A 13,312-nucleotide genomic window follows, 5' to 3' on the forward strand; every position below is an offset into this window, starting at 1 on the left:
TATACCTCCCCTGGTTAATTTTTGGTGTTTTGACGAAAGACCAGGGAAAGAAAAAGTGGATGTCACTTGCCTTCTGGGCCCGGGGTCTGGGCGCTCTCGCCTTCTAGAACGTTCTTCCTTTTCCTCCCCTGCAGGCTCTCTGGCCTTGGCCCAGGTGTCAGGATCCTGCCAGCCCCAGGCTGGGGGCTGTGTCTGCCCCGACGTAGTTGGAAAACTGGAATCTGAGCAACCGTGAGCTCCAGGTACACACGCTAGTGGGCGGCCAGGAAAGGAAGGGACCTTGACGGGAGCTTGTGGGATGGGGCGGCCGCTGGGTTGTGGGGTGCCAGAGGCCTCCCAAATTTCCACACAGCAGCCCAGCCTTGCCAGCATTTGCAAGAGTGTCCTGGCTCCTCTTCTCCGCTCTGAGCCTCCAGAAAGCGCCTGGCCTTTAATTAACTGCACTCTCCCGGGGCATGCGCCGTCGCTAATAAATTACTCTATATGACCTGTAACTTTTTCTTCCCTTCCTCCCAGCCGCTGGCCTGGAGCTGGGGAGGGAAGGGGCATGGAGGGGAGGTTTTGCTTGCTCTGCGAGCGGGAAAGGGAAACGCCGAAGCTGTCCCAGGCCGTTCTCTGCCATGCCCTCTGTGTCTTATCAGCCCGTGGCCCCAGAGCCGGGTGACAGACCCGTCCAAACAACTGGCTGGGACTTGGGGGACCTCTTTTAACACCTGGGACGTGGACCCGGGGCTGGGGGCAGTGGCGAGGATGGCTGTGGATCGCAGGTTCTGGAATTCTCTGAGGTGCAGGGGTGTGTTCACGGCCACTCATCACGGGGGCGGGGGGGAAGAGGACGGAGCCCAGGCAGCACCTCTGCCCTCCAACGTGGGGAGACACAGCGTAAACTGCACCTCACGCAGGAGGGACCTCCAAGTGTCCACCTGCCCCAGAGCCGGCGCCCAGCTTCCTGCGCCCTCCGACGTGCCTCCTGGGCCGGGATTTCAGGGCCGTGTGTCCGTGGCTGAGCGTCCACACAGGGCGGCCATGCCCCTGGAGACCCTCAGCCAGGACTGGCCTTTCTCACGTTGTCTCCAGTTCCTCTCCGGCCGCTGGGGCTCGGCTCCTGTGCTGAACTCCTCACCGAGAGGCCCCCCTGCTCCCCGCGCGCCCCTCTTACCGGCACTCATCATGCATTAGTTTATCTTCTGAAAATATACTTGGAAGGGTTTTTGTTTTGTTTTGTTTCCCTACTTGACACTCTTGAATAAAATAGGCCATTTATCTCTCAGGCAGAAGAATTTCAGCAGTTACACTGCACCCTGGCAAGAGGATTGTAGGCTCAATGCGGAGAGGTAGTTAAAATTTTTTTTCGTCGCGGGTTTATTCTTGTCTCAGCTTTCCCCCCAAGCTTTGCAGCTTTTCGCCCCTCTCCCTAACTAATCCTCCCAACTGCACACCCTCCCCCCCCCCCCCCATGGATCCAGCCCACCTCCAGCTCCTCAGACTGAAAGGAGCATTCATGCCTGGGCCATCTGTTTGTTTAAACTCACCCTGTGTTAGTCCATGTTAAATGCAACAGAATGGAGAAAAATGCAATTCTCTGTCGGCTTTTGATCAAAGAGAACTTTTAAAAAAATTTGAGGTGGATTTCTGAAGGACAATGTTATACACATTCCATGTGTTTCTGAGCTTCAGTGTTTAGTTGATTTGGGGGGGACAATCTTTTCCCCCCACTTTTGATCCCAGGGAGAAAAACTCGCACAAAAACACATCTCGGCACCACAAACATCCCAAGACGGGCGCTTTCTTTCCGACTCCCCAGCTGCAAAGTGGAAGGACATTGCCTTTTAATTCATCAACAACACGAGGGAATTTGAAATATGGCTCGACTGCCGCGTGTAGACTTTTGCTTGCTCCTGTGAGAATTCCAGGGGCAGTCACTCGCGTCTGGGGCTAATTCAGGACCCAGGATGCTCACCCCATTGCTCAGAAACACACACGTCCATGCTCACTTCATCGATCTCCATTTCATGGCCACTCATTGCCTGTACATTTCTCCCTCACTCCCTCAGCTTCGGAGCACATGCAAATAAAACGCTTAAAATGGTTAACATTTCCTGTCACTGAAGGCATGCATTAGGGGTGGGGGTCGCTGAGTTTTAGAGTGGATTTTCATAGGAAAACTCACTTCAGATCTGCGGCAGGAACTCGGCTGGGTTCGCACAGAGAATTTCGGGGTTTGTGAGAAGCCTAAATTTATTGCCATCATTCAAGTGATCCTTGACAGGACGTGGATGCCGGAGAGCAAATATCCAATTTGAACTTAGATTAACCTGGGGCCCAGCTCAGGTCACGGGAAAAAAAAAATTAAAATGTGTTCTTTCCCCCCACCCACCTTGACTCATTTTCTTTTTATTGGAGGGGAAAAAACCAACCTAAAATATGGTCTTTCAATTTATTGTGTTTTCTCTATTGATTGTTTAGCTAGTGATTTTGCCAACTTCCTGGATGTTCGTTCCTGGTCCTGCACCAAACAGCCACATTTCCTTTTGGAACCGGGACCAGGACAGAGGCGGCGGCAGACACGGGATGTTGTGAGTACTCTGGTCCTTCTCCCGCGTCGCCCTGACCCCGTGTCCCCTCCGGTCCCGTCCTGCCTCCCTCTCTTTATCTACCAGTTCACGTTCCCGGTGCTCGGAGCTCTCTGGAACTCACGCTGCCAGCCCTCAGCACCACAGTCTCCACTTTGAGGGAAAGAGACTACAACTTCCACACAAACATCGGCGGGGGGTGTGTGTGCTTACCAATTGCAGTGCCTTCAATGTTCATTTTAAGGTTCCGAAAGATGGAGAAAGTAAACAGAAGCAGGCTGGTTTATTTCAGGGTCTAACAGTGAGTCCCTACTGGATTTACCTAATAAAACACATTTTAAAAATTTTCATCTCCTCATTTCGTTCCAGCAGAAAATTAGTTTGCCTTTATAATGTCCAGATCTTTCAAACTCGAGTGAGTCAGAAATTAAGTTACAAGATGTAAATACTTTGAGATCTATATGAAACGAATATACCTATGCGAAATGAAGTAATTTCTGACTGTCATGCAATAGCAAGCCTGACTTTAGGCTCTTAGGACTCTTACAATCTTGTTCTAATGATGTGTCATAAGAAAATATCAGATGGAGTAAAAATGTTTCTTTTAAAAACAAGGGAATCGCGCTATTTAATAAATTTAATTTTTATTTAACGTAAGTTGTCTATTTTTTAAAAAATCCTCTGAACATCTTGCCAACTGTTTGGAAGATTGTAAAGAAAACGTATGTTAATATTCTGGGCCGCATTTGACTTCTTTCTTTTCCATGAAACCATTCCAAGGAATATGGGAAATTGTAAAATGATGTCGCTCTCTCGTGAAAAGAATACCCTGGCTCTAATTGCCAAGAGAAAGCAATTAATGCTCAAATTTCAAGGCGAATTCGGTGACCAGTTAGGGGCAGGAAGAAAGAGGAAAGCAAGACGGTTATTTGCGTGAGAAAATCCAGAAATCAACATTTGTAATTGTAGATGTATAATCGGGATGTGATTATATTTATAAGGAAAAGTTACATAAACTTCAAAAATGGTAGTTGTTTTGCTTAAGTGCCTGAAAAAAATTTAAAATAATATTTGGGTTATCCCAGTTTTGTACTCGTATGTTCACAAAGCCTTGTTAGGTTAAAGAACTCCAAAGGACTGGTGTGTGTGTGTGTGTGTGTGTGTGTGTGTGTGTGCACTTTCCTGAAGCTCTCAGCCCCAGGAAATGTGTGGAGAAAAAGGCAGGAGCTGACTAGTGAAAAAACCCTTTTCTCCAGAAATTCATAACTAATCTAAAACTTTTAGAAATTAAAAATAGCACATTTCTTACTTTTTTTCTTTTTCTTTTCGGGGGTTGTTGAAGGGGGTGATGGGCTAGAGCCAGTTTTCAAAATTGTTACAGACCAGAGGTGTCCAAAAGGCTATTGCCGTTTTCCTTCGCTTTCGATTAGAGTACTTAGTTTTTGTTCTCCTGTCTCTGAAACTATGGCATTCTACACCTTAAATATATTTTTTAAGCTTTCTGATTGCGATTGCCGAAAACAGAAACCTTTGCCTTCTTAGGGAAGCTGAGCTGCTATCCAGTAGATGGCGATGTTACTTCTAGAGTGATCGAGGGGTGGGGGGTGGGAAAATAGGTACTGAGATTCAGCCCCAATCCAGTCAGGTCTCCCCTTTGCCTCCCCGGGAACTCATCCAGTAAGCTCTAAATGTAAGAAGAAAACCTTTTTTTGAGACGCTGCCCAAAATGTGCAAACTCTCCAAGAGTATTTAAAGTATTTAAGCCAAATGTTAATGACCAAAATGTCTCACCCTCCTGAAATGGTCTGATACAGCGCCCAGCTAGAGTTCAAAGCAATAATTCCTGGAAATGTTCAATAGAAAAGCTGTTTCAATATTTTATCAGTTGCCTGTCTATGTTTTAAGAAATAAAAGCTATCCGTACGGTTCTCCTATAATAATGGTGAAGAATGTATGTTATAGTATTGCATGGAACTTTATATGCATACAAATGGCCAAGTGAAATCAGGCATGTACAGATAGTGACATCAGAATCTCACCTTCTCACACAGTGTTTTCTTTCTATGTGATGAATATGTGTGAGAATATCCACACTGGACATTGTATTTCATTGTATCAGCACCTGCTAAAACAGTGTCGCCAGCTACTTAGAACTTTGAAACCTCATCTCCCAAAGTTTCTACTTTATTCCCCAAATCCCCCACATTTTTCTATCCCTATCTCTTGCAAAAGAGAATCCCAAAGAATGTTGAGGACTTTCTTCAACATATTTAATATTGAAATTAAAATTATTTAACACATTTTTTGATGATTTTATTTATTTATTTTTTGATGATTTTAATGTTTTGACTCTTCATGGAACATGATTCCATAATTTGTAATAATTTGCCATGTTGTTTTTTTAACTTAAAAAGAAAGAGCACGTGTTGACAACTATTTTTTTAAAGAACTAATTCAACAAGAGCAAGTAAAGATATTCCTTTTCCTAAAAATGATACTATCATTCGTCCTTGAAAAAAAAAGATGGAAGAGGGATTCATTAGATTCCAAATGTGAAATACGATTTAAAGACATGGAAATCTGTAAATGTAGCGGAGTACAGTGACTGAATCATGTATGGCAGTAGTTAGTCCTGTATTGTTCTTTAAAAATTAAATTGAAAGACATGCCAGCTATTATACCTCTATGTATTTACAAACTCTGCAAGTCACCCCCTGTTCATAACTCAAATCAATGTATTAATAAAATGATTGTGCAAAAAAGCGCAGCTGTTTAAATAAATTCTGTTCTGCTTTAAAGATTTGCCTTCTGGGGAGAAAGTCTTTTAAAAATTGAGTGGCAGTGACCAGTGAACAATAGTTAAAATGAAAATAAATCTTCCTGAGACTCAGTTCTAATTTTCTTGAGCAAGATACTAACCCATAGAAAATAAACATTGTTTATCGAACCACGCGTGTACCAAGCGAACCTCTGTAAAATGATATGGAGAAAATATGGACTTGTATGTCCCGAGTATTTTGGTTCCCTGCAGAACAGAGAGGTATGTGCTGTGTAGGAAATGAACAAGACAAAATGAGCAATTCTGGAGGGAGATCCATTCAGATTTGTGCAGTTCCAGGGAGGGGAACACATTAGAACGAAAACAAAAAAATGTTGTGTCACTTGGCACCTTGGCTTAAGGGATAATTTAATTACACCGTCTGTTAATGTTGACTTACGTTTCTGCTCTTGCCAACCTTCTTACAATCCTGTTTATTTCCAGCAATCACGCTGGTGACAGCTCCAATAGGCCATTCAACAGCGAACGTTTTCTCATTTAGTTGAAAGTATTTCAGGTTTCAGAAACCCAGCAAGGAAAAGCACCTTCAGGCTTCATGTATATGAGTAAACTAGTCCGGGGAAAGATTGTTTAACAAAATGAATTCTATCAGCCCATTTAACCAATTTCAGCTTAAAATATTTTTATGTTTCACTTAGCCAAGCAGGCTGGTAGGACCTTAGCTGATGCAAAGATTATTCCGTCTTCTGGGCTGTGGTGTGTGTGTGTGTGTGTGTGTGTGTGTGTGTGTGTGTGTGTGTAAAGGGGCCCCGCACCATCTCTGCACACGGGTTTACAGACACAGCAGGGAGGCCTGCGCAGCCAGCACGCCCTCAGGAGCACATCGCTGGCTCGGAGTGATGGCGTGCTATTGCAGATTCTGGGTTCTGTATTTGTAAACTTTCCACTTTCTGTTTTTTGAGAAAGTCACATTTGATCTCTGCCAGCGAAGGTGGGGAGGCAGAGTTGCTTCCCTCTTAACAGCTGAATGCAATCAGGGTGCTTATTTTCTGTTGTGTTTTAGTTAAAAGGTACAAGGGGAGAGAAAAATACACCCAAACAAACCAGAAGACACATTTAGCATCCAGTCTTCAACCCTAAACAGGCTGTGCTGTCCGTGGAGGGAGACAGCCTGTGGGTACCATGCATTCACCTCCTCCGCCCCCGCCCCCCAAAGTTCTCTGGGAAGGCGCTGGGGAGCCGTGGGGATCCCTTTAAAGCAGTGGTTCTCAACCTGTGGGTCGAGACCCCTTTGGGGGGCGAATGACCCTTTCACAGGGGTCTCCTAAGACCATCGGAAACCACATATATAATTACATATTGTTTTTGTGATTAATCACTATGCTTTAATTATGTTCAATTTGTAACAATGAAAATACATCCTGCATATCAGATATTTGCATGACGATTCATAACAGTAGAAAAATCACAGTTATGAAGTAGCAACGAAAATAATTTTATGGTTGGGGGTCACCACAACATGAGGAACTGTATTAAAGGGTCGTGGCATTAGGAAGGCTGAGAACCACTGCTTTAAAGGGTCAGCTAGCATGTTTAAGCTGCGTGTCAGGAGAAAGAAGGCTGAGATCCTTTGTGCAAACAAGTGCCGGGAGCCCAAATCCCTGCCTGTCTCTCAGAAACAAGCTTGCAGCGTCTTCTGCGCTGTTTGGAGAAACACCTTTCGATGCCCGGCCGTGGCTGCAGCCGAGGGAAGGTGTCCAGGCGGGAGCAGTGCCAGGGCCCTGGGCGTGCCGTGGACCCTGCAGCGAGGCATGGCCGTGAGGAGGCAGCGCTTTCCCGCCCGGGAGCAGCACAGATCACAGAGCAGGAGCCCTCACAGTTCCCAGGGCCCTTGCGAATGGGGCCACAGATCCATGGGGCAGGGGCTCCAACAGCAGCGCCTCGCTGCCATGGGGCGACGCAGCTCGCCCTGCTGTCCCCGAGCACCGGCTCTCTGGGAACAGTCATCTCGGACACAGCCTGTTTTTTTAAATCCTCACCTGAGGATATGTTGTTATTGATTTTAGAGAGTGAAGAAAGGGTGCAGGGGAGAGAGAGAGAGAGAGAGAGAGAGAGAGAGAGAGAGAGAGAGAGAGAGAGAGAGAGAGAAAGAAATGGGTTACCTCCTGCATGTGCCCTGACTGGGGATTGAATTCCAGGTCATTTGCTGTACAGGACGATGCTCCATTACAGGGCGGACACTCGGTCATTCAATAAATTCCTTAGTCTTCCCTGCCTAGAGTCTAAGCATCAGGCTTGTCGCATACTTACGACAGGTGGTATTTATCCAGCGTCTGCAGCGTGCCAGGCATCACATGGGACAGCAGGAGGGCGCCTCCCAATGAGTCGCTGGGGTAGGGGGTACCAGTCCCTATTTGACAATTGAGGGCACTGAGTCCCCAGAGGCCTAGGGGAGCCCCAGGGGGCACCCCTGGCGTGGAGGGGTGGGGAGGTCTGGGATTGGAACCCAGCCCAGTGGGTCACAGGCCCCGCATTCTTCACCAGGGCCTCCGTGCTTCGCTAAGTCAGTGTCTGTTGAGTGAATAAGTGAGCGGGTGGAGTTGAGAGGTGTGGCGGGGGTGGGGAGGGGGGCGGGCGGAGGGGGTGCCGCCTGGAGCCCAGGTTTCAGAGCAGGCAGATTTGGGTTCAAATAGGGCTCTGCCCTCCTTCACTGGTGACTCTCGGTGGGTTCCTTACATTTTCCGAGCCTCGGTTCCTCCTGCATAAAATGGAGCTAGTAACCTTTCTTTTCCAGGTTGTGAGGATTCGAGATTGTGAATGAAAAGGCTGGGCCTGTGGAATACGCTATCTCTGGGTCAGTTCCCAGAAGCCCAGAAATGAACGGCCAGAGCGGCCACCGGACATCGCTTTTCAGCCACCAGGGGCCACCGGGCATCACATCTCGGCCACCCACAAGCCGGGCAACCCTGGGTGAGTCTCTTGAACATGCTGGGTCCTGGTTTTTTTTTCTTCCATCATGGAAGGAACGAGAGCGGGCTGTGGTAAATACTAACTAAATGTCCGCTCAGCATCTTCATGAAGGTGCGTCCATGTCCTCGGCTCTCCCGTGGGGCCTTGCTGTAGAAAGTGTGGCCCAGGAGCAGAGGGTCCGCAGCGCCTGGAGCGGGTTGCGAGTCTCAGGCCCCACCCAGAGCTGAGCCAGAACCAGGGTTTGTGAGCACTGCCTGGGGCATCCGCGAGACGAGGCCACCTGTCCCCAAGGTGGTTGCCCAGTGTCCACTCTCTTTGCACCTGCCTGCCCTCAGCCCCCGCCTGGGGCCTCCCAGGCCACTCTGCACGCAGGGGCCGAGGGCTGCAGTCACAGGCTGGTAGATCAGCACCCAGCATCTGGCTGCGTCTGGCTGTGTCTGTCTGGAGAGAGGCGCTGGGGAGAGCCAGGAGGGAGGGCTGCAGGAGGGAGAGGCTGAAGGTCACCTCCTTTGCCTCCTGCTCACTGTCTAGGCCAGCGGTTCTCAACCTGTGGGTCGCGACCCCTTTGGGGGTCGAACGACCCTTTCACAGGGTTCGCCTAAGACCATCGGAAAACACATATATAATTACATATTGGTTTTGTGATTAATCACTATGCTTTAATTATGTTCAATTTGTAACAATGAAATTGGGGGTCACCACAACATGAGGAACTGTATTAAAGGGTCGCAGCATTAGGAAGGTGAGAACCACTGGTCTAGGCGGTGGAGCTGCTCACTTACAGGCTCTCCCTGACCCTGGCTCCCCTCTGTCCCTTCGGTTCTGGGGTGCTAGCCGCTTTCTGATGCTGCTCAGCCCCTAGGATCTCAGCTTCTCCATCACCAGAGCAACTGGCTCCATGTATTGAATCCTCTCCGTTTTAAACACTCAGGGAAGTTTCTGTTTTTCTTGGTGGGATCCACCCAGGTTCACGCTGCAAGGATCTTGGAGTCAGATGGTTTGCATAAGAGTCCCAGCTCTCCCGCTGGCTTGTGCTGCAGCCCTGGACAAGTCTCTCTTCTCATGCCCAGGGGAGGAGCTAGGCTCAGGGCTGGCCCCTCCTCTCCTGCTCCAACACCCCGTCTGGCCCTTGCCCCAGCCTTTCTAGCCTGTGGTAGGTGGAGTGCTTAAATGGCCTTAGGTCTTCACCCCTTCCTGGGTCCACGCCCTTTGTCAAGGACTTTGTAGCTCCTTCTACCAAGAGGTGGGTAGATTTCTTGTCCCTGGACTCTGGGTTTCACCATCTCACTTGCTTTGCTCAATGGGCTGTTAGCAGACATCACACAAACAAGAGCTTGGAGGAATGCTTACCTGTTTCCATTAGTGCTCTTGAGCCTCTGCCATCAGCACGAGACATGCCTTGTTGGCCTGAGGGAGGATGAGAGGCATGCAGAGCCTAGTCGCCCATTCCCTGCAGTGGAACTCACAGCTGTGTGAGCCGATTAGCCCAGCCAGTGTCGGCAGGGACACCTACCTGACCACTCCAGACGCACAGGCATGCTATTCTCATTTGCCATGAGTCCTGTGTTTTTGTTATGCAGCATGAGTGTAGGAAGAGCTGACGGATACATCACTGGCAGGGTGATGAGCAGCTCTCTTCATGTTGTCCCATGTGTGTGGACAGGTAGACCTGGATTGGGACTCCAGCTCTCCCACTTTCTAATGGGTGTCCTGGGGAAAGTATGTTTGTCTCTGTGGGTCTCAGTTTTGTCCTCAACAGAATGGAGATAATATTAGGACTTACCTCAGATCTGGTTGTAGGGATTGAGATGATGTATTTAAAGTACCTGGAACATAGCACTGGATAAAGGCTATCATTGTTGGAAGCAGAATTCATGTTAATGTTATGCTATAAAAACCAACAACAACCAGGATCTGCCTTTGCCCTCTCTCTCTGCTCCCTGACACGTACCCTGACTTGCCATTCCTCAAACACCCCCTGTTCTCTTATGCCCCAGGGCCTTTGCACGTGCTGTTCCTTCTCCTGGGAGTGCCGTTTCCCTCCCCTCCAGCTAGTGAGTCTCTTTTCCTTAAGGCCGCACTCAAGTGGGACAAGAACTGAAGAGTAGTTATCTGAGTATTTCACTGATCAGTCCTGTCCTTTGGGCTGTTATACAGGGGTGCAAAAAGTAGGTTTACAGTTGGAATACCAATAAATAATATAATGATTGAGAAACAATAATATAAGAAAAGCTGTTTTGGGTACGGACAACTGTAAACCTGCTTTTGCCCTCCCTCTGTGTGTGAGCATGTTCTTCATGTAGCTGCAGGGTCAGCTGGAGGCAGCCGCCTCTGCCACCGTGGAGTGTGAGGGTTCACTCACTCCGGGGCCCACAGGATAAAACACTCACCGGCCACATTCCCCCGAGATATAAGGACAAAGCTCTATGGCAGAAAAAACACCGACGTGGCAGAACAAAGCCTTGTTTTATCAGTTCTCCAAATACAAGTTCACTGGGAAACTGCCTCCGCCTTCCCTCACTGAGTCCGCTGCCCAGTCAATGGGCAGCGCGTTTTCGTGGAACACCCGCTCTGTGCCAGGCTGGCTGGGAGTTTACGGCTGGGAACACCAGGCAGGGTCGTTTCTGTCCATCAGGGAGGACAGGAGCCTGGGAAAGTGTTTCAGGGAATCTCTGAGACGTCTGAGGGGCGAGCCCCGTGTGGGGATGAGCAGATGTGTTCCAGGCACAGCCTGGGTCAGGGAGCCAGTGGGGGCCCATGGGGCCTCCCAGCGGCCAGGAGGAGGGGAGTGCGGGCAGAGAGCCTGGCCAAGGCCAGGTCACGGAGGTCAGGGCAGGCAGCTGGGCAAGACCAGGCAGGTGAGGTCTGGCCACCCCCATTTTGCAGACTGAGAGGCCATTTTCATCGGTCACATCTGGGGAGGAAACGGCAGCCTGAGTGTCACATTTTCAGGAAACCTGGAGGCTGGTTTCATCAAGGAAATAAGTGCATAACACAAAACAAAAATAAATAAATAAAATATTTATTTTGGTGACTAGAGGCGGCATGCCTTTTGGTGTCTCGAAAGAGACGTGGAACATTGATTGGATTCATTGCCACCAATCATCTCAGGCAAGAGGGAGGGGCCTGGGTGGGAACTGTTTCCATGGAGATGGTCTAAAAACCTCTTTTGTGTTCACTCCTCTGTGATGTGGTGGGGTGGCCGCTCCTCGGATTTGGATGCTCAGTGCATCAGCTGGGAATGTGTTCAGCTGCAGTAGCAAGAACCTAACAGAAGGCAGTTGTCTCAGGCCCAGGGGGCTGGAGGTGGGCAGTCCTGGCAGGGACCTCTGCTCCCCACCGTTTGGGCTCCGCATCACAAGGTGAAGGCCACACCTATGAAACTGAGGTTGGTTCCGGAAGGATAAAGAGTGGAAGGGGAAGATGCATGGTCTTGTCCTTCTGGAGGGACCCCTTTCCAGCGTCTCACCTCCGTCACCTTGGCCGGGACTGTGGACTATGTCACCTACCACTCTCCACTGCAAAGGAGTCTGGGAAACTGCATATTTTTAGCCGAGTCCATTGCCAAGGCAAATAAAACCAGAATCCCGTCAACAGGGAGGAATGGGGTGGGGAGCAGATGTGGTTAGGCAACCAGCAGAGGGCCAGCGTGGTCACATCTATTACCTGCCGCTCTCTGATTCCAAGATGAAAGAGACTTTAAAAGAAAAGAAACGCACGGATGAGATGTGTATCTCTTAGTCTTCTGAATGTTCCACTGACGGCCTCACTAAAAATGAAATGAGTTGATGCGTTTTTACGGGTTGGGAAATAAGGGATTGGTGTTTTTGGCCAAGACTTCCCTTGCAGATGGCTTCTTTCTCGACTCATTTCACAGAGAAGGAAATGGAGGCACAGAAAGATTGGGGGTTTCCCCAGCCACCTGAGTGCGGGTCAATCCACACAACTCCCGCCTGGTCCCATAGGGAAAGCGTGGGCACACATGGGTGTGGGGGTGTGCTTGGGAGGAGGCCACCCAGTCATCTGATCACACCCTTGGGAGGCCATGCATGCGGCACCTTGGGGTGCCCACTGCTTCCCTCTCCCTCCTAAAGTCCAGCTCGGATTTTCATAAGTTGCTTCACTGCACTCAGAGCCTGGCCTGGGGGCGCGGGGCGGGAGTCTCTCTGCTTCTGGCCGAGAGCCTCTGCCTCACCTCGCTGTGCTCTGTGCTCTGTGGGGCCAGCAGGGCTGTATGGTCCCTGATAAGGACCTAGGCCAGTGATGGCGAACCTTTTGAGCTCGGCGTGTCAGCATTTTGAAAAACCCTAACTTAACTCTGGTGCCGTGTCACATATAGAAACTTTTTGATATTTGCAACCATAGTAAAACAAAGACTTATATTTTTGATATTTATTTTATATATTTAAATGCCATTTAACAAAGAAAAATCAACCAAAAAAAATGAGTGTCATAGGTTCACCATCACTGATCTAGATGGTGCGCTGGCGGCTGCCTTTACACCCATCTCCACACATTATATCGTGGCGGGCTTGATGCTAAGTTCTCCCTAGGCTGTGCCTTCCACATCTTGAGAGTGGGCAGCACAAGGCCCCTCGCCAGGGCTGTGGTGGGGGAGGAGAGAAGAAGGTGGTTGCAGGGTGGCTGGCTCATGGGAGAGCTGTCATCACCATGGCAACCCAAACCAGGTACAGGCCCCTGGGTGTCAGGGGGAGGCGTGTCTGGAGAGAGGGAAGCCTGGCCCCTTTCTTGTGCTGTCACAGCCCCTGTGAGCCTCAGGTCCTGGCCTGCGATGTGGGAACATTCCCCAGGTTCCCCTCCTCGGGTTGCTGTGAATTTTAGAAAGAAAAACATGTCAATTGTTACCATTTAATGGGAGTTGACCACCTGCTAGGTCCTGTGCCCATCCTTTCACTGGGTCACCTCTCTCAGACATACCTGGCATCAGGCCACTGTGAGCAGCAGGGATACAATGTCTGCGGAGCCTCTC

At 49.2% G+C, this 13,312-nt stretch overlaps 1 long non-coding RNA gene across 3 annotated transcripts in view; it reads left to right on the forward strand.

Annotated features, from left to right (window-relative positions):
• Window positions 1–13,312, forward strand: part of LOC132217107 (uncharacterized) — a 130,215-nt gene that overhangs the window by 107,133 nt on the left and 9,770 nt on the right. For all 3 annotated transcript variants that reach the window (XR_009448858.1, XR_009448856.1, XR_009448857.1), the window contains 4 exons: window positions 135–242; window positions 1,272–1,334; window positions 2,467–2,576; window positions 8,147–8,322. This is a non-coding gene — a long non-coding RNA (uncharacterized LOC132217107). The remainder of the gene's footprint in view (window positions 1–134; window positions 243–1,271; window positions 1,335–2,466; window positions 2,577–8,146; window positions 8,323–13,312) is intronic.

This window comes from Myotis daubentonii, chromosome 15 (assembly GCF_963259705.1).
Source record: "Myotis daubentonii chromosome 15, mMyoDau2.1, whole genome shotgun sequence".
NCBI classification, from domain to species: domain Eukaryota; kingdom Metazoa; phylum Chordata; class Mammalia; order Chiroptera; family Vespertilionidae; genus Myotis; species Myotis daubentonii.